Source organism: Sminthopsis crassicaudata, chromosome 4 (assembly GCF_048593235.1).
Source record: "Sminthopsis crassicaudata isolate SCR6 chromosome 4, ASM4859323v1, whole genome shotgun sequence".
Lineage (NCBI taxonomy): Eukaryota > Metazoa > Chordata > Mammalia > Dasyuromorphia > Dasyuridae > Sminthopsis > Sminthopsis crassicaudata.
This window is the reverse complement of record NC_133620.1, coordinates 55,538,722-55,565,242: the sequence shown is the minus strand read 5'-3', so window position 1 is coordinate 55,565,242 and position 26,521 is coordinate 55,538,722. Positions and strand designations below refer to the sequence as shown.

The 26,521-nt window shown below is 39.0% G+C and overlaps 1 protein-coding gene and 1 long non-coding RNA gene across 5 annotated transcripts in view; both read right to left on the bottom strand.

Moving 5' to 3' along the window:
- Positions 1 to 26,521, bottom strand: part of RCSD1 (RCSD domain containing 1) — an 89,715-nt gene that overhangs the window by 39,355 nt on the left and 23,839 nt on the right. The window lies entirely within an intron of this gene.
- On the bottom strand, positions 22,156 to 24,891 carry LOC141541914 (uncharacterized). Its single transcript, XR_012481944.1, has 2 exons — positions 24,195 to 24,891; positions 22,156 to 23,671 (listed from the first exon to the last, which is right to left on the bottom strand). It is a non-coding gene; the product is annotated as an uncharacterized LOC141541914 (long non-coding RNA).

The following is a 26,521-nucleotide window of genomic DNA, read 5'->3' as shown; positions in this document are numbered from 1 at the left end:
TTCGTTCCTTCTATCTCTATCCCAGATCTCTCCCTCTCTCCTCCCTTTCTTTCCCCTTTCCCTCTCTCCTTCTTCCTCCTTTCCCTCTCTCCTTCTTCCTCTCTTCTCTCTCTTTCTTCTCTCTCTTTCTCTTTCTCTTTCTTTCTTTCTTTCTTTTTCTCTTCTCTCTCTCTGAAACAAATCTGTGATTTCATTGGTATAAGGATTCCTGCTGAAGAAACGCCTACCAATAATACCTGCTCTTCATTTTATCTCATACCATTGTTGTCTTTTTTAATTTTATTTTATAATTATAAAATTTTTTTGACAGTATATATGCATGAGTAATTTTTTTTTATAAAATTATCCCTTGTAATCATTTTTCCAAATTATCCCCTCCCTCCTTCTACTCCCTCCCCTAGATGACAGGCAATCCCATACATTTTATATGTGTTACAGTATAACCTAGATACAATATATGTGTGTAAATACCATTTTCTTGTTGCACATTAAGTATTAGCTTCCGAAGGTATAAGTAACCTGGGTAGATAGACAGCAGTGCTAACAATTTACATTCATTTCCCAGTGTTTCTTCTCTGGGTGTAGCTACCTTTGTCCATCATTGATCAACTAGAAGTGAGTTGGCTCTTCTTTATGTTGAAGATTTCCACTTCCATCAGAATACATCCTCATACAGTATTGTTGTTGAAGTGTATAGTGATCTTCTGGTTCTATTCATTTCACTCAGCATCAGTTGATCATACCATTGTTGTCTAACTCAAATAGAAAAGAAAGCCACTAAAAAGTACATAAAAATCTCAGGAAGCTGCATATTGACTTAGTTTTAAAATATAATCTTATTTGCATTTTAGTATACATTTTAAAATTTTGTTAAATATTTTCCAATTACATTTTTATCTGATTCAGGGCACACATTGCAGGTGCATGCTTCATGGGTTTGACACCTCTGATTTTAGAAAGATAATTGGGAAATTGAGAAGGTCACATAGTTAGTATGTGCTAAAAGCCGGACCTGAAAGCAGGTCTATTTGACTTCCAGGACATTTCTCTATCCATTATGCTAAACTACTCCTCAGTAATTAATATCAATATTATTATTAGAGAAACCCAAATAAAAGTGCCAAAAGAAATCTGAATAGGGAGAGATTCTTTATTGTTGGGGAATCAAATAAGGGTCCATAGAGATCTGGGCCCTAAAAGAAAGGAAAAATTTCAAAAGGTAAAGATGGAGCAAGGTGAACTGTGCATACCTCTTGATCCAACAATACCCCTATGAGATTTGTATCCCAAAATGATTTTTATAAAGGGGAAAGGATCTACTTGTATAAAAATATTCATAGCAGCTTTTTTATGGTGGTAAAATTAGAAATTGAAGGGATGTCCAGTTGTGGTATATGATTGTGATGGAATATTATTGTACTATAAGTAATGATGAGGGGTATGTTGTTCAGAAAAATCTGGAAAGACTTATTTGAACTGATGCAAAGTGAAGTGACCAGTTCAAGAGAATGCAGTACATAATAGTAGCAATACTATACAGTGAAGAATTGTAAACAACTTAGCTATTCTCAGCAATATAATGATCAAAGACAATCTCAATCAAGTGACTCATGACGAAGCATGCTGTCTACATCCAGAGAAAGAATTGATATTATCTGACTACATTGCATGACTAGTTTTCACTTTTTCCTCCCTCTCTCCCTCTCTTTCTCTCTCCCTTCCTTCCTTTCTTCTTTTCTTTCCTTCTTCCTTCCTTCCTTTCTTTCTTTTTCTTCATTCTTTCCTTCCTTTTTTCTTCCTTCCTTCATTTTTTCCTTTCTTCCTTCCTTCCTTCCTTCTGCATCCTTTTCTCCCTCCCTATCTCCTTCCTTTCTTTCCTCTTTTCCTTCCTTCCTCCTTTCCTTCCCTTCCTTCTTTCCTTCCATTTTTTTGTTCAAGTTTTCTTGTACAAATAACTAATATAGAAATGTTTTACAAGACTGCACATATATAGCCTATATCAGATTGCTTATAATCTCAGGAGCAAAGCAGAAGGAAAAAAGAAAGGGATAGAATTTGGAATTCAAAACTTAAAAAAAAATCTAACAAATGTTAAAAATTGTTTTGACATGCAATTGGGAAATAAAGAAAATATTGTTTGTTTGTTTGTTAAAAAAAAAAAAGATATAAACTCATAGAAGACCAGCCAAAGCAATGGAGTGGGGAGGGGGAAGAAATATGGAATACGGAGGCACAGAGTCAGAAAAAAGGCTATCTGAGAATAGCAAATATTCTGATTTGGTTGGAATATAGATTATATGAAGGGGAAGAATATATGATAAGATTGGTAGTCTGAGCTTTGCCACTAAGCAAGTTGCTTATCCTTCTTGTAAAATGAGGAAAAAGAGACACTAGATGATCTCTAAGATTCCTCCTAACTTGAACATTTTATGACTCTAGGGCTAGATAATTTCAAAGACCTGTTCCAGTTCTGACATCCTATGGTTTTATTATTTTCATGAAGAAAGTTAAGGGCAGGTAGAATTATTTTACAGACAAAAACCTGAAATAAAATAACCTAACCAAGATCAGGCCAAGATCAGCAGCAAGCCCTAAGAGAAAAATTCAAGTCTGAGAATTATTCTCCATTAGCCACCTGGGACCCAGAGTGGACATCAGTTAAGTTTTGCGCCTTAATTCTCCTTTCTTGCCTTCTCTCAAAGGAAATTCCAAAAGCAGATATTTTTCTGCCATGCTATAACCCCCTTTTCATTCTGAGCCTGAAGTGTACAATCCTTTCATCACAAATTAGCCATCAGGAGGTGCCAGTGGAGCGAGAGGAGAGCTGAGTGGGGGGAAAAGAATAATATGGCTCATGCAGCAGAGCTGAAAAGCAATTGGAGAGAGAGGTTGAGAAAAGAACGATCGATGAACACTGTGAACAAGATGAATGGAGGACAGCAGGCTGAATCACAGTGTAATTTTAAAAAAGGGTTTGAGGAAAAGGGAGAGGGAGAGGGAAGGGAAAGGAAAGGCTGTTGCTGCTGCTGCTGTTTCTGCCCAACATGGTATAATTTTCCCCATTCTCCCCAAAGGGATGCAGAGGAGAGTTCTGTTTCTCAATGATTCTATTTTCCCCTTCCATTAATTCATTTGACATTTTTCTCCTTGGCTTCTTCATTCTGTGGGTTAGCAGGCTGTCCTGATCCCACACTCCACACACCAAATCTTTAGGTGACTCCAGAGTCTTTGCTTCTAGCCATTGTCCTGTGATCTTGGTCATATTATTAATCTCTTTAGGCTTTGGTTTCTTCAGTTGTATAATGAGGGAACTTGATCAAATGATCTCTAAGGTCCTCTCTATGTCCCCTCCTTTCATCCTGGCATCCATTAAGCAAAGCAGACCCTAGGAACTAGATCTCTTTCTCTCTAGAGATTGTCTAGATCTCTAGCATTGGCCCAAATCCAGAAGATTAAGGCCTGAAGGGGTAGATACTCTTTGATCCCAACCACTTTGGTGCATACTAATACCTTTGAAGTCAGACTAGGGTTATTGGTACAAACTAGTACTTTCAGTAGCAAATTTTCTTTAGAATGTCTTCATAAAGTCTGAATCCCTCAGACAGGGAAAAAACACTGCCTCCCCCTCCTAAGAGTATCAGCAAACACAGAGCAGAGGTGATCCCAGGAATAGGGCTTAGTCTGGTCTGTCCATTATATCCCTAGAAGGAAATCCAAGAGTGGTCATTCCAAGAGATGTTGGGCCCTCAGCCCAAGAAACAACACAGACAAGATTTAAGATGGGAATAAACAAAATTCCCCTTGCTGCAGTAACCTTCTGTCAAAGCATCCGTACCTCCACAGCCCAATAAATCTCTATGTTGGGATATAGGCCAGTCATTTATTTAAGTAGCAGTTTGGGTGGATTATCCAATCTTTTGGTTTCTTATCAACAATGGGGACTTGGAGAGCCTCAGTAGTAACACAACACTCTCCTGGTGCTCTCCACTCCTCACAGCATTCCCCCAATCCATCTCTGTGTCCCATTCTCCATCCCTGCGCCCCCCCCCCCAGCACAGTCAAGCTATCCCAAAACTATAAACTTCACTCAAATACCAGACCCTTCTTAGATTGAAGACTGTCAGTCCCCTTTCTGGACCATTCTCTATAGCATTCTAGCTATCCATATAGAGAGATGAAGTCTCAGACAGACTAGAATCCTTGGAAATTCCCATCAGGAAACAGGAACTCAAATGGCTAAATCAAGGATGGATTATTATTTTCGCCTCTAATCTGCATTGGGGCCCAAGAATTGGTATCAGTGATAATGTTGTCATTGCAGGGAGGCTGCTACAATATAGGGGGCCAAGTTGGTTTGATTTTTTTTTTTGTCTAATAGCACTAGGGAGGTTTATTCCTGGCTCTATTAAGATGATGACTTTCGTCTTCTGTAAAGTGAGCTGGAGAAGGAAATGGCAAACCATTCCAGTATCTCTGCCAAGAAAAACCCAAATGGGGTCATGAAGAGTTGGACATGACTGAAATGACTGAACAACTACCACTAGCATACTGGTCCTGATCACCACCCATCTGCAATGTTTCAAGAAACCATTCCTCTTCCGAACTTCCTTTTTTAACTCTCAAGGGTACCACCAGCCCATCAGTCATCCAGGTTTACAACCATAGCATTACCTTCAACTCTGACCTCATTCTAGATATCCAATCAATTGCCAAATGGTAGTGTTTAATCCCCACAGCTTCTTTCTAATCTTAGCCTTTTTCCGGACCTTTTTTCCTGTCTTTCACAGAATCACCAGAATGATTTTTCTTATGCAAAGAACTGGATAGGTCACTGCTTACTCAAACATCTTCCTTGGCTTCATTATACAAAATAAAGTTCTACTTCTGTCTAGCATTCAAGGCTCTTCCCAGACTGGCACCTATCTCCCTTTCTAGTTTTATCTCCTATTACACCCTACAGGCATTCTTTATACTCCCGCCAAGCTAGTCTGCTGGCTGTTCCACTCATGCTATTTCCTGGTTAAGCCTGGGATGCCTTCGCTTTTGTTTTTATCTATTGAATTCTCACCTATCCCTTAAAACCCACTTGGATATCACTGGCTCTGTTAAATTTTTCCACAGTTCCCTGTTTCAAAATGAATTTTTTATTGCACATAGTTACTTAGGATGAGGTCAGGAGATATATGTTTCTAATATTACATAACATTTTGTTATATTTATATGTTTTTGTGTCTTACCTTATATCAGATTGTTAGCTCTATGAAGCTCTATGAAGGCTGAGAACAATCATGTCTTATCTAAACTTTCTATTTTCCTTAGTCTCATTACCATGCTTTACACATAACAGGCACTTAATAAATGTTTATTCAGTGAGTGAGTGAAAAAACAAACAAATAAATACTCTGTATCTATACCTGGGCTTGGACCTGTACTAGAATTCCATAAGGTTTGTAATTGTGGGTTGTTGATTTAAAAAAAAAAAAAAAAGTTAAATAGAATTTCAGAGCATCTATTACTCTTCTTGGTTTTTTAGGGGCCATAATTCTTTTTGGTGGTCACATAGCATGATAACGATGATGGAATGAAAGGCAAAAGATTGGGTTCAAACACCACTGACTCTTACTTGCATTGTGACCACAAGCAAGTTGTTATATCTCTCATTTGAATTGAATCTCTTAGTTTCCTCATCTATAACATGGGGCCAAGAGTCACACTATTTCCTTCACGAGGTTGTCATCAAGAAATGCCATACGGATATGAACTGTTTTTTTATTATCAATATGCAGAAATTCCTAGGAAAATCATTTTTTCTTGAACATTTGCAAAGTATTGCAGGTGATATGAGAAAATAGAAGATATGGTCCCCTTCTCTTACTGTCTTTTAGCTGCCATTGTCTCTCTTCTCATTTACTTCTCAGTGTCTTGCAGTATGACTTCTGACTTCATCATTCAAATGAAAATTTTCTCTCCAAAGCAAACACTGATCTCTTAATTGAGAAATCGAATGGTCTTTTCTCATTCCTCATTCTTTTTTTTGTAACTGCTTTGCAACATTTGGTCCTGGGGATTACCATCTTCTCCCAACTACTTGCTCATTTTTAGTGACTCCTGATTCTCCTGCTGATTGCTCCTTCTTAGTTTCCTATGCTGGATCTTCAACTTGTCATCTCCAACTCAAAATGTCGAAACAGAAGTCATTATCTCTCTCCCTCAAATCCATCTCTCTTTTGAACTTAACTATCACTCTCAAGGATATCAACAGCCTTTTAAGTAACCAAAGTTACAACATGGGGGATAGATGCTCACTCCATCTATCCGAGCAGTGGCCACCTCTTATTGTTTTTATCTCCACAGCATCTCTCCTATTTCTCTTCTCTGCTCACATGACCACTACCCAAGTTCAGGCTCATCACCTCTCAGATAGAATATTACAATGGTCCCCCTCACTGGTCCCCTTGCCTGAAGTCTCCAGCCTCTCTCCCACTGCCAGTGATTTCCTAAAACACAGGTCTCACCATGCTACCTTCCTATTCAATAAATTTCAGTGGCTCCCTACTATCTCAAGGGTCAAATATTAACTCTTTTAGCATTTTAAACCACTTCCAATCTGTCCTTTTCCTCTTTACGGTCTTATTATTCATCACTCCCTTCCATGCATTCTTGGTATGGTCTATTTATACAGGTCTACTTGCAGTTTTCCCCCATGACACTTCATTTCCACTCTTGAAGCTTTTGTACTGGCTGTTCCCTATCCCCAGAATGTCATCCTTCCTCAACTAGAATCTTAGAATCTTAGTCTTAAAATCTCTGGCTTTTTTCAGTATAAACCAAAATGCTACCCCCTTCTGCAGCCAACCATTCCTCAGCTGCTAGTGCTTTGCTTCTAAAGGATCTATAGACATATAGATACACATGCTGCCTTCTCACTATTAGAATATAAGCTCCTTGAGGACAGGGGCTGGTTTTCTTGTCTTTTTAAAATCCCCAGCATTTAATAAAGTGCCTGGTACATTTTGAACACTTAATAAATTTCTGTTCATTGGTTGATTTTCCCCAGAATCTTTCCTTTTTCCTAACTTCTTTGTTTCTGTTGAAATGAGCTCATTTTCCTTCCAACAAGTGTTTTCATGCCCTCAGTCATTCTTGACTTCTCTCTCTCACTCACTCTCTTGCTTCCATCTTGTTTTTGTTATTTGTTTTTGAAAAAGATCAATGGCATCACAGGTGATGTCTTGACTCTCAAGTGAATTTGATTTAAGTGAAAGCAAAGTTGTACATTTATAGATGAGGAAATATCCTCTCTTCCAGAGCCATCCAATTCTGGCAAGACAAAAATTGGGACAACTGGAGATGACCTGGGATCTAAAGGATCACAGAGATCATCTACTGTAATGCTTTTATTTTTGCAAATGAAGAAATTAAATGACTTGCTTAAAGCTACCTATGTAAAAAAGTATCAAAGCCATGATTAGAACTCCCAAACTCAGAGTCTTTCCACCACACAATGAATTTTCCATTAAAGACCCAGTTTCCATTTGTGCTCCATAACAATTTATTTCTTTGGCTTACATTTTGGTAGCATTTTAAGGTTTACAAGGACCTTCATAACATTGAGGTGGGCAAACTGCAATGGATGCTGAGAGAGAATACGCTGAGCTATCCTTGGTCATTTTTGGAGACAGGATCTTAAAACATCAGAGAGCTGCTAGTGTAGGGGAAAATGTGAGAGAATAGAAGAAGGGAGCAGATCAGGGGCACTGAGAGTTCAGGGACATTCCACATCCACCCTACAGAAAGGAATGATAAAATACAGAAGAGGACTGAGAAAAAGAAAGGGGGACTTCCATTTAAGGAGCAAATGGTGGAGGGGGATGGAAAGGGAAATGAAGAAAAGACCAAAGGAGCCAGAGGAGAGAGAGAAAGAGAGACTCAGAAAAATTCCAGGCCAATATCAGCTATACAATCTGGCCAGTAAGTGGTCACATGGCCCAGTGGGAGATGTGATAAGGTTTCCTGGGATGCTCTTCTGAATTCCTATACTTGGCCCTGCAATGCATGGTATTTTAAAGGCACAGTGAGGGTGCTTAGCTGAATCAGAGATATGAGCCCAGAGGATAGAGCAAAAGAACCATATAGAATGGTTTTTCATATGCTTTAGGATGATTATTTTTGAATATGATTGGTCATTCAATTTATTTGGGACCTATGGGATTTAGAGTTGGAAGGGTCTTATAATTATCTAGGGCAAAGCTTTTTAAACAGTGAGTCCTGACCCTATATGGGATCATGGAACTGAATGTGGGGGCTGTGAAAATTTTGGCAACAGTAAAAGGTTTCTAAACATAACAACTAAGAATAAATTCAAAATCAAACGCACAATGAATCTGAAGTGTTTCTGGCAGCCCTTGCCGGTGTTGCATTGTGTGACTATACTGCAGCCTTAGTTCTGAACATATAACATATGCACTTTATACTGTACATGCCCTAATGCTGCCTCAGCTTAGATTAAAGACAAGGTTGTGTAAAATTTTCTCCAGCAAAAAGGGGCCACAAGTGGAAGAAGTTTAAGAAACTCTGATCTAGTGCAACTCCTTCATTTTATAGATGAGGAAAGACTCAGAGAATTTAAGTCAGTTGCCTAAGGTCACATTGATAATAAAGTTGGCAGACTTTGAGTCCAGGCTTGACTTGAAATCTAGGACTATTTTAGAGACTATTATAAGCAATACTGAATCACAATGTTTGCTGGTTGTATCCTTAAGACAGAAGACATGATGAGCTCAGCAATAATTCCTTAAGAAATACCCAATGTAGGGACAGCTAGTGGTGCAGTGGATAGAGCACCAGTCTTGAAGTCAGGAGAACCTGAGTTCAATCTGCTCTCAGACACTTTATACTTCCGAGCTGTGTGACCCTGGGCAAGTCACTTAACCCCAATTGCCTCAGAAAAAAAAAGAAAAAGAAAAAAGAAAAAAAAAAAAAAGAAATACCCAATGTAAACATTTGTTGGAACTGGTTGCAGAAGAATTTTCAACCCAATGAAATTTAGGTGAGTTTACCAACTTTGTGTTAGTTTCATATATGCCTTTCAATGTCATTCTCAATCTTGAACCCATTTCCCTTGCCTTCTACTGAATCTTGCATCTTGGTCAGAGAGTAGCCAAAAGGAAATCTCTTCAGGCTCTGCTTCCTGAGGGAGGGGAAACCACAACCACAACCACCACCACAGCAACAATAGGATGAGGCAGCCAATATCAGATTTCTTTTCATCTCCTAGCCTGATAGCCTGGCTTCCTTTTGGCCTGATTCATCTATCCCTTTACATTATTCAGTTTTAGGTAGATATTATCTTCTTAGTTTGTCTTTTTCTTTCTCAAAGGATGAGGAAAGAGAGAGACACTTGTCTCAGGCACAGAAAGCATCAAGATGCAGAAAAATATACATCCATCATCCTAAACACACACATACTCTAAGGATGGATGTGGGATGCGCACAATCTTAAATTTTTAGCTCAGGTGAAAAATTAACTGGCTATGGTATTAGTACTTATTCATACACTTGGATTTTTTAAATACCATTTATAAGATATAACTCTTATTTGGGAAGGATAGCTAGATGACATGATAGATAAGAGTATCAGAACTGATGTCAGGAAGACTCCTCTTCCTGAATTCAAATCTTTCTAGCTGTGTGACCCTGGACAAGTCACTTAACCCTGTTTGCCTCAGTTTCCTCATCTGTGAAATGAGCTTAAGAATGAAATGGAAAACTATTCCATATCTTTGCCAAGAAAATCCTCAAAGGGATTATGAAGAGCTGAACATGACTGAAAATGACTGAATTTGTTTGGGTGAGTGGTGTTGACATCTGGTCTATGTGGCTTTGGAAGATACTTCTCGCTCTCAATCTATTTCTATCTTTGCCCTTTAAGGCGCCTTTCCCCAGAGACATTAGGAGTCCAAGGAAAGTGGTTCCTCTCTCTATAGTGTGGATTGAACTTCCAGAAAAAGGCAGGTTCCCATTAAATAAATGGGGATCCTGCTTCAACAAATCTAATCCTTATTTTGTGACTTCTTGTTATGAGACTATTTTGTGAGAAATCATAACTGACATTTATGTGTCTTCTTCAGGTTTATTGAGTATTTTATAGACATGACTTCTTTTAAATTTTCTAACAATCCTAAGAGAGGCATTATTCCCATTTTACATTTAAGGAAACTGAGTCTTGGTGAGATTAAGTGACTTGTCTACATTCATATAGCTAGTAATTGCCAGGATTCTTAACTCAAGTCCAGCACACCGTCACTGCTCCAAGCTGCTTTTTCAAATCATTCACTTTCATGTAATGCTCTACAAAATGCTTTTCTAACCACAACCCAAGGAAACCATAAGAGCTTAGATTTTGAAGATCTAGAAGGAGTCTATAAAGTCAACAGATCCAATTTCCTCATTTTGTAGAAGGGGAAGTTGAGACAGAGCAAGCAACTTGCTCAGAGTGACGGAGTTGTTACCTAGAGCATGGGCAGCTTCATAAGTGAGGAAGATGATCCTTCAGGGCAGGATTCTTGACTCGAGAGGCAAAAATCAATCTACTGTAACCTCCATAAGGAGGGCAAATATTATCACTATTTTACATAAGAGGAAATAGGGCCAGAGGGTTGAAGTAGTCATTCACCCAGGGAGAGGTTCTGAGTCAAATTCCACAATTGCCCTTATGAGGCCCAGAGAGGGTAGTTAAGGGACTAGCCCAATGCTCTATAAGTGCTAAGTGGTAGAGCCATTGCCAGATCCTCTGCCTCAAAATCTAGTATTTTTGCTAAAATTAATTTAATTAAAATTTTTAAAAACCTTGAACAGAAAAGAAAAAACAAAAGGTTGTATCTACAATTATGTCAGAAAAAGCCACTGGGATGGATTAGATTTGCGAGGTGTTTACTTTAGGCATTTTATTAATATTTAATTTTAAATTATTCATAGTTTTTATAATAATATAAAATTTTATATATACATTATATTTATATACATATAATTTATGATTGTTATAATATTTATATTATATTTATATAACTAATACAAATAGGCAATTTATTAAATAGAGGCAGGAGAAGTGAGAGCCATTGAGGGAATGATACAGTGGTAACAAAAAGAGGAGCAATAAAACAATAAATGAAATTAAACTTCAAAATTTTTAAAAAATGAAACAAACAAATAAAAAAAAAGAACCCAGCACTGCTTAATGGCTGTGGTGAGAGTAGGCCTCCAGCCCATGAAATACTACTGAGACCATCTCTCTCCATTTAACTTTTTATCTTTAGAACCTAAGTTCCTTGAGGGAAGAAACTTTTTCTTGTTGTTGATTTTCAATGACTGTTGATACTTAGTAGCTCTCTGACTTTGGGTACATTTTAACCCATCTGACCCTCAGTTTTCTTAGCCATGAAATGGGTATAATAATACACGTAGCTACTTCCCTTGAGTGAGTCCCAAGAGAGACAAAATGGCACTGGACAACTAGACTATTGTTGACTATTGTTCAGTCATGGCCGACCCATCTGGGATTTTCTTGGCAAAGCTACAGGAGTAGTTTATCATTTTTTTCTCTGGCTCATTTTATAAATGGGGAATCTGAGGCAAACAGAGGTAAGTGACTCGCCCAGGCTCACACAGCTACTAAGGGTTTGAGGATGGATTTGAACTCAGGAAGATGAGTCTGGCACTCTATCCACTGCAACACCTAGGTGCCCTAACTAAACTACAGTACTAGATTAAATAAAGGAATGTTTGTTGAGTTTGAATAAACCCATCCTAAAATAAGGAAGCTTTTCTTCTTCCTTCCTTTGTCCCTTTGTGGACAATGAGCAACTGGCTATAATCATCCAGGAGGTCTTTCTCACTGCTGGAGAGCAGGAGGAAGCTGGAGAGGGAAGAGCAGCATGGGTCTGGCTACCTCATCGGCACTGGCTCTGGTCCTACTCTTCCGAACAGCAGAGTCATAGGAAACACCTGCAGATGCCAGGAAACCAGAGGAATCAAAAATATCTGCCAGCTCTCCTTTCAAAAAGAGCAAGAAGAAAGAAAGAAAAGAAAAAGTCACTTTCTTAGTCAGGAAAACACATGATGTCATTTCTTCTTTGGGCATCTCTTCTCCCCTACATCCATGTCTCTCCTTAGGAACCACACCCTCTCCAGACAGAGCTGTCCCTCCTCCAGCCTGTGGCCATAGCAGCCCAGGGCGGCTGCCCAGGGGTGGGGTTTGTATGTCAATGCTGCTTTCAAAAGATCTCAGGGAGCAAAGTTTCCAGTGGGAAGCTTCTTTCCGTGGAAAGTGTTTTGGGGAGGCTGAACTCATTTCCTTAGGGAGAAGTGGTTCCCAGACTCCAACACACCTATAAATGGTCTTTATGACCCTTTACGATTTTTTTAAAAATTTATTTTATTTTTAATTTTGGGGATAAAACAAGCATTTCTGTAACATGGCATAATTTCAGGATAAGACAAGCATTTCTGTAATATAGTACAATTTTTAAAAAAATTGCATAGAAACTACATATCTATTATGCACACTTGCTATTTCTTTTACATATATAAAAGTTATCATGTAACATTTTTTTCCTTCCCTTCCCCTACCCCAAGATGGCTACCATTAGGCATAAATGAGTGTATATACATATATATAAAATATATAACATATATATGTGTGTATGTATATATGTAGCTATACATATATATGTGTATATATGTTAAATTATTTTATACATGATTATAATAGAAATAAAAATATACATGATTATAATGTAAATTCATCAGTTCTTTCTCTGATAGCATCTTCCTATATTTAATGTTTTTTTCCTTAAATCCAGTCAATCACTCAGTTTCTGAGACCCCTGAAGGTCATTTAGGGCCAATGGGCCCCAAATGAAAGCTATAGGAAAATATCCTACAGAGGATGATGAATTCAGAATATAGAATATCTTTGGAGGATGGCAGTAATTATTTTGTCTAAGAAACTGGAAACAGCTTTTGGTGTGGGAAAATCAGCCATAGCCCATTCTATAAAGGAGTATTTAGGGAACAAAGACTTTGATTGTGTCAGTAGCTTCTTTCTGGACCCTTAAATAATCTCAGTTTTCTTATATATAAAAATGAAGAGATTAGAGTAAACTATCTTTAAGATGCCTAAATGATCTCTAACAATTTATGAATTTATGTGATCCTATTTCTCAGTGTACCTCCTTCATGCAGAGTCTGAGTGAGTGAAGCTTCCCATCCAGTTCTGCCTTTCCAGTTCCTTATGATAGGATGTCAAGAGGAGAGAAGATTCTTTTTCCTTTGAGGCTTTTTTCTTTGCTTTAGAAGGTATCTAGGAGCTGGGTGTGGGGGTGCTTAAGATCCCTGGTAATCACTTTAGCTAAGGCATTCTGAGCTCCAGTGGGCTATAAGACATCAGGTGTCCCTTCTAAATTCTTCACCATGAATGGAGAAGTCCCTAGGAAAGAAGGATGGGAAGGGATAACCAGATTGTAAGAGGTGGAAACAGCAAGTCAAAACTTCTATGCTGATCAGTAGAGGGATGAAGCTCCACTTGCAACCTGGTCAAATTAGGGAGACTTAGTCTTAAACAAAAAGAAGGGAATATTTTGTTGCTTCTCAGACATATCATCCAATTCTTCATGATCCCATTTGGGGTTTTCTTGGCAAAGCTACTGGAACATTTTGCCATTTCCTTCTCCAGTTCATTTTACAGATGAGGAAACTGAAGAAAGCAAGGTTATAACACAGTTAGGAAGTCTGAGGTTGGATTTGAACTCAGGAAGATGAATCTCCTTGACTTCAAACCTAGGATTCCTGTGCACTATGGAACCACCTAGCTGCCCTGAACATGTGATGGACATGTATTTCCTCCAATAGAATGTCAAGTCTAGGATTGTCTCATTCTTTGTATAGATATCTCTCTTGATCTAGTGTCTAAACAAAACAAAGTAGAATTTGTTCACTCTTTGATTGGAGGGTAGGGAACAAGCTTATTTGCTAATCACCTAAATTGTGTCCTCTTATCTCATTTTATGCACACAATGACCTTGGGAGGTAGGTTCTATTATTTAGCATTTTGAGGAAACTAAGGCAGGAAGCAATTAAATTATTTTCCTTTGGACAGCTAGGTGGCACAATGGATAGAGCACTAGCCTTGGAGTCAGAAGGACCTGATAATGTTCCAATTCCTTTTTTAACTCATTTAATTTCAAGCAAGGTTTCTTAAGCAACCTACCATGTGCCAGATACTATATTGGGCACCAGCAGTGTCCTCAAGTTGCTACTAGTCTCCTGGAAGAAATAATGAGAGGCAGTATGGCCTGGGAATCAAGAAATACAGGATTCAAGTCCCAATCCTGATACATACAGTGTGACTCTGAGTAGCTCACTTAAACTCACAATGCTGAGACTCTAAATTGCAGAAATAGAGGGAGATTTTCTCACCAAGGAAATCACAGGTTTATTGCTTTGACAGGGATGCAGGTAGGGTGTGATGGAGTAAAAGAAGGAAGGAAAAAATGATAATTATATAGCACCTACTATGTGCCAAGCACAGCGATAAGGAGCAAAATCCACAAACTATTGGAGGAAAATCTGAAGAGGGAGGGATCATTTACACCATCCAAAAGGCTTCACAAAGGAGGTGACCCTGGAGCTAAGCCTCTGTCAAAAGAGAAGGATCTTTACAGGTAGAAGTGAGGAGGGAGGGCGTATGCTCAGGTCTGTGGCATGTCCTGTACAAATGTATGGATGCGGAAGATGATTGAGCAAGTAGCCCAGTGTGGCTGAACTGTAAAGCATTTCAGAAGGCAGAATTGAATTTTTAAAAGTCTGGAAAGGTAGGTGGGAAGTCAGATTTTAGAGGCTCTTAAATGTTGAGCTAAGGAGTTTGCATTTTATCCTAAAGGCTCAGGGGAGCCTCTCATGGATAAGAGAATGGTGTGATCTGGATTGTGTGGTCACACTTCGAAAGGTGGACCCGAAAGAGGAATAAAGAGAAGGAAGAGAAAAGGAAGGGTAAAAACAGTGAGCTCAGATTGGAAACATTTGTCAAAAAGTGATAAGGATTTGAACAGGGGTGGTTGCAGTGTGAGGGGGAAGGCATGGGAGAATGGACAAGACTTGGCAACTAATTAGAATCAAAACTAATTCCCAGATTTAGAAAAATGATCAAGAAGACAATGACAGAAAGACAGTAGAAATAAGGATGTATGAAGATGAGGGCAGAAGCAGACTAATTGAATATTTTTTTACTCTCAATGTGAAGAGTTCCATTTTGGTTATGTTATATAATGAATCTCAGTATGTGCTGAATGTAAGGAACTACTGGGAATTTATCATGGTGATATCCAACAGGCAGTTGGAAATTCAGAACTAAACTCGGGACTAGATTCAAGCCATACTCTATATAGAGTTGACAATCATATGCATAAATACAAATCATTTGTAATCATGTGCAAATGAATGTATGGGTGAAAATGAAATCATCTGGAGATAGATAAGTGTCCAGGATAGAGCTTTGAGAAATCCCCATATTTTAGGGGCAGGATAAAGATGATCCTTTGAAAGAGACTGATAAGGAATAAGGAAGGGATAAAAGGAGAACCAAGAATGAGCAGGATCTTAAAATTTAAGAGTAAAGATGCTCTGAAAAAGAAGGGATGGTCAATGGTGTCAAATGATATAGAAATATCAAGGAAGATGAAGAATAAGAAAAACACATCGTTTTCAGCAATTAAAAAACCATTGATGACTTTGGGGGGATGAATTTGTTGGAAGCAGCCAGAGCAATAGGGCAGATAGTTATTAATAATAAAAACTCATATTTAGGGGGGCTAGCCTAGTGTAATAGAGAAGGAACCAACCTCAAGATCAAGAATATCTGGGATTAAGTCCTCTCTCTGACACATACTGGTTGTTTGAATCAGACAAATGACTTAGCCTCCAAGACCCCTAGCAATCCTTGAAGACTGTAAATCACAAATCTGCATCCAGAGGTTATAACTGTTTAACCTATATTGGATTGCTTGCTGTCTTGGGGAGGTGAGAGAGGGAAGGAGAAGGAGAAAAATTTGGAACACAAGGCTTTACAAAGATGAATGTTGAAAACTATCTTTGCATGTGTTTGGAAAAATAAAATACTATTTTTTTTAATTGAAAAAGAGAGAGGTTTAGGTTTTGTTTGTTTGTTTGTTTGTTTGTTTTTTTCACCAAATGCACAGGTTCGGTCTAGAAATAAACAAAAAATCCTATTCTGTAAGATTTACAAAATATTTTTCCCACAACAAGCCTGTTAGTGAAAATATTGTTATCCTTATTTCCAATGATGAGGAAACTGAGGCACAGAGAAATTAAATGATCTATCCATGGTCACAAGATTAGTGGAAGTCATTTCCAACTGTGTTCTTTCTACTTAATTGAAAAATTGTCCCTCCAGTGCCTTATTAGTTCTTTAATGCAATTGATAGGAAAAGAATGGGACCAACTGGATCAGCAGGGTCTTACCCAGCTTTCCCAGCTGAGAAGACCAAAGCAGACTCTTCTTTTTTCTTTAAAAGATGAAGGACAATTATCTGAATGAGAGGAAACATCTGGAATCCACTGCTTAGATAAGGAGCAAGGGGAGGGGAACAAACCTGGAACAGATTGTTCGCAACAAAGGTCAGGGAGAAATCCCCCCCCTTTCTACATCAGGCATAAAGCATGATAGAGAGCTGTACTATTTTTGCTAGGAGGAATCTCAGAGATCCTCTGACTGGATGGTTCCCAATCTATGGGTTACAATTAATTTAAGGAGCCCCTGAATCCATAGATATCAAACATTATCAGTTTGTCCATTTGTATTTCTCAATCCACAGACACAGATAGTATAATAACTATCATGTGGGAGTTCCGTGAGATTTTCAAAAATTAAAATAATAATAGCACACGTACATATATTTTAGTATTGTTTAGTTGTTTTTAATTCTTCAAGGTTCCATGGGAAGTTTTCTTGGCAAAGATTATAGAGGGGTTTGCCATGTCCTTCTCCAGCTCATTTTACAAATGAGGAAACTGAGGAAAACAGGATCAAATGACTTACCCATAGTCACACAGCAAGTAAGTGTTTGAGGCTGGTTTTGAACTATAAAAGATAAGTCTTCCCTGACTCCAAACCCAGTGCTCTATCCACTACATCACTTAGCTAATAATCTATCATCCATTCATCCATCTATCTATCAATCATCTATCTTGTCTGTCTATCTATATCTGTCAATATAGTTGATAGACAAATATAGATTAATGTATATTATACATATATAATATATACATAAGTATGTGACATAATAAGTATCACACAGCTAATAATGGGGAAACTGAGTCAGATAGCAGTTAAATAACTGCTAATAAGTATCTGACATGATAAGTATCATATAGCTAATAAAGTATTGGAGAACAGATTTGAGCTGAGGTCCTTCAGACTATTCCATTGCTCCACCTCTTATTTCCAAAGCTTGGGAAGCACTTCTCTAGTCCAACCTCTCATTTTTACAAAGAAAGTACCTAAGGTCAATAGCGGAAAAGTCAGTTCCCCAACATGACAAAGCTGAACTGTGAGGAACAAGAATCTGTTTGGGCTTTTTTGTATTTGTGTCTCTCTCAAACCAGTCCCTGAAGCACACTGGATTTATGATGGGCTTATATAGATGGTGCCCTGCCTTGGTTGACCTCCAGCTGTACCCCTTTTCCACTCTGCTTTGCCTGTGTGGACCTGACAAGTAGAGAATCACTGATCTTTGTTGATAACAAATTGTAAAGGGCTGAAACTCTTGAGTCAATGCACTGGGGACGGACAACCAAGCATTTAAGGCTAATTACCGATTGGACAATACTCTATAAGAACATGCTTGGAAAATGGTCCTTCCCACTATCCTGTGCTGGCCCAATCGTTTGGTATATACAGAGAATTGTGGGAGGGACTAGGGGGTGCAATGAGACTAGCCAGAGTCACTTCTGCGAGAGAGACATGAGGTGAGGTCGCAGACATCCTACAGGTCCACTCTCTTCACTTCTACTGCTAAAGACCAAGATACTGCTTATCTTGACTCCGGCTGATTCTAAGGTACCCAGGGTGCTAATGCAGTCATCATATTCAGGGTCCTAACAGGTCTCCACATTTGGTGCCCAAAGCTGATCCAAGGAGGCTAATTTCACTGAAGAAGCCCTCTGGGACCAGGAAATAGGGTGAGTATTTTAATAGATAGACAGGGAACTTACTTTGTTAAGGGCTACACTAGTAACCTTTTCTAGCTGAAATGGGGCAGATATTAGGAAAAGATTCTCTCTCAGCCCCAGCCCTACCCCCACTCCAAGGGGGCACTATAGAAAGCATGCTTAAGATGATCAAAGAAGAATGTTTAATTATAACTTGGTTGTAGATCGCTAGACTCTTCGGTACATTAGGACGCACGTCCCCTTGGTTCTTAAAGGAAGAAGAAATAGGACTAGATAATTGGAAGCTGGTAGGAGATAAACTATGTGAATATTACAATGATAAAGGTCCTGGTTCAATTTCCAAGGAAACATTCTATATATACAACATAATACAATTGGCCTTAAAGAATCCTGCAAGTTATACAAAAAAGAAAAATTTTAAGAACAACCAGATGAGGAAGTATGAGGAAAAAGAGGAAGACAATGAACGGATTAATAGCAATATCACTAGAGAGCATATGGAGTTAAATGAGTATGAAATGGGTGGTAAAGGGCGTGGTGAAGGGCATGGTGATGAATGTAGTGATTCTTGCTCTGACCAGGCAGCTTCAACCCCTCCTAAACCCAAACTGATTCTGGACACACCCCCATCAACTTCATCTTCCAAGATGGAGGGAGGAGGAGTAGTGGAAGGGGCAGTGATACCACCAGCACCTCCCCCCCAGCAATCACCCCCTCCTATGACTAGATTGCAAAAGATACTACTTAAAACCACAGAAGAAGACCAGGATTTAGCTGATTTGAAAATCAATATGTATCCTGTGATTCAACAGTTTAACTCTACAGGTCAAGAAAGTAGAAGATATACTCCTTTTGATAGAGAAATCCTCAAAGACCTAAAAAAGGCTTGCACTCTTTATGGGGCTATATCAGCTTATGTTAAGATGTTATTACAGAATTTGGCTTATGAAGTCTTAACCCCTAGGGACTGGAAATCTATAGCAAGGACATGCTTAGCACCTGCACAAAACTTATTGTGGCTTTCTGAATATAGTGAGCTCTGTAGGACACAAGCCCAACAAAATAGTCATAGTGGAGTTAATCCTCCAATCACCTATGACCAACTAACAGGTAGGTTCTTATGCAGACATTTCAGTACAGATTAATTACCCCTTAGCAGCATATGAACAAATTGCTGCTGCTATCAAAGCATGGGCTTTTCTCCCCAATAAACATGACAAGGGAGAAGCCTTCACAAAAATTGCCCAAGGGCCAAATGAACCCTTTGCTGATTTTGTGGGATACTTGCAGATAGCTATCACATGGACTAAAGGTGAAAATGCAGTAACAGACATTTTGATAAGGCAACTTGCTAAAGAAAATGCTAATGAGGTTTGTAGAAGGATTATACTAGGACTACGCAAGGATGCTCCTTTAGAGGAGATCATAAGATGCTGTGCCACAGTGGGCACAAATACCTTTTATAGCCAAACTATGATGCAGACTTTCCAAGATCTGAACATGGGAAGACAGGGTCCCTTTTGGCAAGGGACTTCTAGAGAGACTCGTCAATGCTTTCAATGTGGTAAAGTAGGGCATCTGAAAGCTCAATGTTGGCATAGAAACAGAGTGAGAAAACAGGGTGGGAGAACAAATCCTAATACCCCATCTCCAAAATGCAACAGAAGCTTCCATTGGGCATCAGATTCAGGGAAACGGCATGAGGGGCCCAAGGCAAAAAATATTTGGGGCATGATGGCAGCCGATGCTACACCCAGAGAGTGCCTAGAAGTCCAGTACCCAGACATGACCAATCAGCCAGGAAGCCATCTGTTGGAAGAAAGGGATTACACAACCAATCAGCCAGGAAGCAACCTGATGGGAGAAAGCAATTACAATTGGGGAGAATAGAGTTGTAAGCAGCTGGGACAACTGAGATACCCCCTGAAGAGGTGAAATCTGTTCTTCTCCAGCCTATGGATCCCTTGTCTCCAAGCACAGTAGGCTTGACCATTTCACCTCCTGAGAGTACTTACAAAACAGTGTCCATCCATATACTAATGTGAGGACCTGGGGAATGTGTAGATAATATACCAGTCACTAATACGGGTAGACAATGTGTGACTTATCAACCAGGGGAAGTAGTAGCATCAGGTTTACTGATACAGACACCTAATAAGCAACTTGGTGATAGTCACCTAGATTCTGACTCCAAACAACAAAATCCAGGAATATACTGGACAGCAGCTGTGATAGCTGACTGACCTATGCTCACTATCTATATAAATGGCATACCATTAGAAGGATTGGTAGACACGGGTGCAGATCATATAGTCATTAGAGGTGCCAACTGGCCCAGTCACTGGCCAAAGATTAAGGCAGACACCTACATGTCTGGCATAGGAAGATCAATAGCAGCTGAAGTTAGTGCTACCTCTTTGAGATGGATATTTGAAGGTGAAACAGGAGTTTTTACTCCTTTTATAGCTGAAAAAATTCCCATCAATCTGTGCAGAAGAGACAATTAGGATTAAAAATGAGTACTTGGTTTTTTAAGCAGAGCTGCTGTTGAAGGCTTGCCAACACTTTCACTTATTCCTATCCAATGGAAAACATATACCAGTGTGGATAGAACAGTGGCCCTTAGCTAGCAATAAAATTCAGGCCTTATTAGATATAGTATAGGAGCAATTTGACTGAGGACACTTACAACCTTCTCTAAGTCCTTGGAATTCCCCAGTATTTGTTGTAAGAAAGAAATCTGAAAAATGGAGGATGTTGACTGATTTAAGAAAAGTAAATGAACAGATGGAAACTATGGGACCTGGACTTCCATCTCCTACTCAATTGTCTAGAGCAGTGGTCATCAAACTTTTTAAATAGGGGGCCAGTTCACTGTCCTTCAGATTGTTGGAGGGCCGGACTACAGTAAAAACAAAAACTCACACTCTGTCTCTGCCCCTCAGCCCATTTGCCATAATCCGGTGGGCCGCATAACCATCCTCAGTGGGCCACATCTGGCCTTTGAGAACCCATGGCCTAGAGAATAGTCTCTGTGGGTTATAGACAGTAAGTATTGTTTCTATTCTATCCCTCTAAATAAGGAGGATATGAAAAAATTTGCCTTTTCAGTGCCCAGCATTAACTTAGCTGAGCCTTATAAAAGATATGAATGGATAGTTTTGCCACAGGGAATGAAAAACAGCACTACTATGTGCCAAATGTATGTTGCTGCTGCTCTTACTCCAGAAAGAAAAGCATTTCCAAAAGTAATGTTATTACATTACATGGATGATATATTGGGATGTGCACCTGAGGAACAAATGTAAGAAGCATGTCTACAAAAGATCATGGAAACACTAAGGAATTACAAATTGCACATAGCTCCAGAAAAATTTTAAAGACATGCTCCTTTTCAATATTTTGGATAGGAAGTATACCCTAAGGTGCTTACAGTACAAAAACGTTCCTTAAGAACAGAGAAGCTAAATACTTTAAATGACTTTCAGAAATTGATAGGAGATATCCAATGGCTTGACTACCTATCAATTGCAGCCATTATATGACATTTTAAGGGGAGACAATGCTTTAAACTCATCATGCCAGCTTACAAAAGAAGCTCAAGAGGCTTTGAGAGAAGTTGAACTGGCTTTATCCAATGTGGTTGAAAGAGTCACTGAAAAACCCTTGGAAATATCAGTTTTTGCTATACAAGAGGCACCCACAGCAGTCCTTCATCAGGGAGACAGTGTGATAGAGTGGGTGAACCTCCCAGCACAAGCAGAACAAAGCCTTACTCCTTACCCAGTGCTTGTAGCTAAAATTTTATGAAAGGCCATTAAGCAAGCAGTACAATTATCTGGGATAAGACCTGAAAAAATATACACCTTTTATACCAATGCATAAATTAATGTGTGCTGTGAAACCATCTCAGAGTGGCAAATTTTATTAGCTATAGCTCCAAATTTTACACATAGGCCTTCATTAGGGGATAACCAGACTATTACATAATTGGTGATGGATTCTTGAAGAAAAGGTTTCTAAAATTCCTCTTAAAGCACCAACTATCTTTACAGATGCATCCAAACATAATATTTGTGCTGTATACTCTCGTGACTTAACTATAAAGAGAGTAGTCAGAACTCCTTTTCAGTCCACTCAGCAGAATGAATTGTATGCCATCATTTTAGCTCTTACTTATTATCCAGGAGATATAAACATAATATCTGATTCAGCCTATTCAGTGGGTGTGGTACAAAGAATTGCCACAGCCCAAATAAAATTTGTAGCCTCTAATTTATATCAGCTCTTTAAAGAACTTCAAGAGCAAGTGAGAAAGCATCCAGGTAAGATTTATATCTTGCATGTTCACTCTCATAATGGACTTCCAGATCCTATTTTTGATGTTAATTCAAAGGCAGATAGCCTTCTAACCATGTTGGCCAATACTCCTTTATTTCACAAAGCCCAAGAATCTCATTTTAAATATAATCAGGCTGCTTGAATTTTAAGTTTACAATTTGGAATAACAAGAGAGGAAGCTGGGAGCTTAGTAAAAGCCTGTCCAGCTTGCCTTCCTTTCCATGTTTCTACACTCCTTCCAGGGAAGAACCCTCATGGTTTGAGACCTAATGAAATTTGGCAAATGGATGTGACCCATTATAAATCTTTTGGTCGTCTTGTCTTTTATCCATGTTGTGGTAGATACCTTTTCAGGATTCACTTTTGCAATACCAGCAGCAAAAGAGACAGCCCGAATGGTCACCAAATTCCTTATAGAAGCATTTGCAATTATGGGTGTGCCACAAGCAATAAAATCAGACAATGGACCTGCATATACTTCTAAACATTTTGCACACTTTTTTGCACAGTATACAATTTTACACACCACTGGCATATCTTTTAATCCTCAAGGACAGGCAATAGTAGAGAAGAGAAACAGAGACATTAAGACCCTCCTCCAAAAACAAAAGAAAGGGGGAGCCACGGGTAACCCTAGAGAACTTCTAATCTAGCTCTTTATACTATTAACTTCTTGATTTTTGACAAAGGTGCACTGGCTCCGACAGACAGGTTTTATAACCCACCAGAAGGGCAGTGTCCAGTGCGAGCAGCTCCACTGTCTTTAGATAATCGCCAGGTCATGTGGAGAGACCCAGAAAGTGGTGAATGGAAGGGACCAGATAGGTAAACTACTTGGGGGAGAGGGTTTGCTTGTATTTCCACAGATGGAGAAGGAATCAGATGGGTGCCAACGAGCTGTATTCGCCTTGTCCATCGGAGAGAGATGGAGCAGACCCTTGAAACGAAGGAGAAGACCCAAGAAACAGCGAGTGGTTCCATTGCTGACTGTATCCACCACTGAAAGAACCTGGCAGTTATGGCGTTTGACTCATGGACATCAAAAATTGTTGGACTTCAAAATCCTCAGGAATAATTGGAATCCCTGAAACATGAAAAGATTATTGTAGGACTTCTAAACCCTCAGGAATCATTGGCTTCTCTGAGACATGATAAGACTGTTGTAAGCCTTGAAAACCCTCAGGAATCATTGGATTTTCTGAGAAATGATAAAACTGTTACAGGATTTCAAAATCTGCAGAAATCATTGGATTCCCTAATACATAAAAAAAAAAAGACTTTTGCAGGACTTCAAAAACTTGTAGAGAACATTGGATTCCCTGACATGTGAAGCAATGGACAATACATTGGTTTTGAATTGTCTCTTGGCTGCTGAAGAAGGCGTATGTGTGACTGTTGTTTACATACCCTCCTTCTAGGACTTCTGGAAATCTTTTACAAGACCATTTTGATTCATATTGTTTGTTATATCACTAATTGCATGTACAATTCATGTTTGTTATGCCACAGTGAGCCTGTACTGGCTGTGGGGGAGTCATCATTAATAGCCTGTGTGTTATTGCTATGTGCTTGTGTAATACCTCCCATGCTGATGGGTTTGTGCATACCTGTTTCTAATAAGATCCTTCAGCCCAGAAACCTGCTAGCAATCCCCACTTCCCTTTGGTGTTTTTCACCTCCCTTCCTGAGAAGTGAGGTAGGGCGTGACCACCTTTGTTCTAAAACAAAAGAAAGGGGGAGATGTGAAGGTCTGAAATTCTTGAGTCAAGACACTGGGGTCAGACAATCGAGCACTTGAGGCTAATTACCGATTGGACAATACTCTATTAGCATAAACTTGGAAAATGGCCCTTCCCACTATCCTGTGCTGGCCCAATCATTTGGTGTATACAGAGAATTGTGGGAGGGACTAGGGGGTGCTGTAAGACTAGCCAAAGTCACTTCTGTGAGAGACAATGAGGTGAGGTCACAGACATCCTACGGGTCCACTCTCTTCACTTCTATTGCTAAAGACCAAGAATAAAAACTTTTTCTTATCCTGACTCTGGCTAATACTATGGTACCCAGGATGCTAAAGGGGTCGCCACAACAAACATTGATTCTGTCCCATCTCTAGTGGACAAAATCACCAAATCAATGAGCACATTAATATATACAAAGCATTTTTCAAACCTTAAATTCTTCAGAAATATCAGGAAAGTAGGAGTGACTTCTTTACTTCTTTACCCGTACCATCAATCAGTTAATTCATGAATTGTTGTACTTGAATCTTGAAGAGGGTCAAAATGACAACATCATGTTGGAGTCATGATACAGTACATCCCAACCATGGCTGATCAGACCAATACACACTCAGAAGACTCTACCATAGGTAGGAACACAAGTAGTCCACATAAATATTTGGAGTGAAGATATCTTTAAATTTGCATTTCATAAAATTTCAGTCAATGAAAAAACATTTATTAAATGTCTACTCTGTGCCTGGTACTATACTGAGCACCAGGGAGACAAAAAGAGGTAAAAGACAGTTTCTATACTCCTTGGAGCTTATGATCTAATATAATGAATTCATTAAACAATCATTTATTAAACATTTCTTAACATACAACCCCTACTTTCTCTTTGTACAACTTCTTCAAGGGAAGTTTCTGACTTGTAGAAGGGTACAAGGGCTCACACAGTATCTGGGGAATATGAGTTTCCCCCCCCCAATGGTCTGGTAAACAGTCTTGTTTTTAGCCCATCCGTGCCTTGTATCATGTCTCTTGAATATAAGGTTTAGAGAAAGACAAAGTGATCAGGATTGGACTAGGGGTACATTGGACCCTATGGGAAATGTGTATTCAATATCCTTAGAATTCCAATTCTGATCCCACCGCCATGATTGTTTGTTGGAGGAGTATAACTGGGGCATAGCATAGAATCTCAGAGGGATGGGATTTCAGTGACCATCGCATAACCAATCCACTAAATAATCCTTCTCCACATAGCCATCCATGGCCAAACAAACACTGGGACAATTCTGACATCAAACCCTGTCTACCTCTGGGCAGCTTCTGCCCAAGAAGTCTCACCCAACCCCACTCCCTTTTCAGTCATGTCCCTGAGACTGGGAGTGAGGCTCCTAGACGGAAGAGATCCTAGAACATCAAGCTTAAACATCTCAATTTTCAGAGAAGGGTTTTGCCCAAAATCACACAGAAAGTTAGTGCCAGTTCTAGAGCCAGAGCATGGGTTTACTTTATCCCAGCCCAGCAATCTTGAGCAAGAAGATCATTGATGGGGATGTCTCTATTAGAGTAAAACCAACTCAGCTTTTCTATTTGTATTTGTATTTGTACATGGCAAGTGCTTAATAAATACTTCATTTGGGGCAGCTATCTCTCCTATCATTTCTCTATCTCTCCACCCCAGGGGCATAGAACTGTACATGAGGTAGAACATATTAACTAATGCAGGATAATGGATTTCTTCTTCTCCCAGATTACACTGTATATTGTTTAATCAACAAGCATGTATTAAATACTTACTAAGTGCTTGGCACATAGTAGGTACTTCATTATGTATTGACTGATAACTGTAAAAGTGAAATAATTCTAAGTCAAGAAAATTATATTCTATCATGAGGGAAAAGACAAATCTCTGCACATAAAAGCATTTATAAACTATATTCAAAATAAATTCAAGGTAATTAATTTATATAAGTGGGGGGAGACACTGGCAATTGTGGAGGATCTCTCTTGAAGGAGGTGAGCCTTAAAAGGAATGAAGGATTTCCTGAGGTGGAAGTGAGGAAGGAAGGTACTTGAGGAAAGGAGGACAGTCATTTTTTTTTTTTTTTCCAAAAGCATAGTAGGGAAGACTAAAGGAAAGGAACTTAAAGAAAATTTAGTCCAACTCCCTCATTTTACACATGGGTAAATTGAGTCCCATA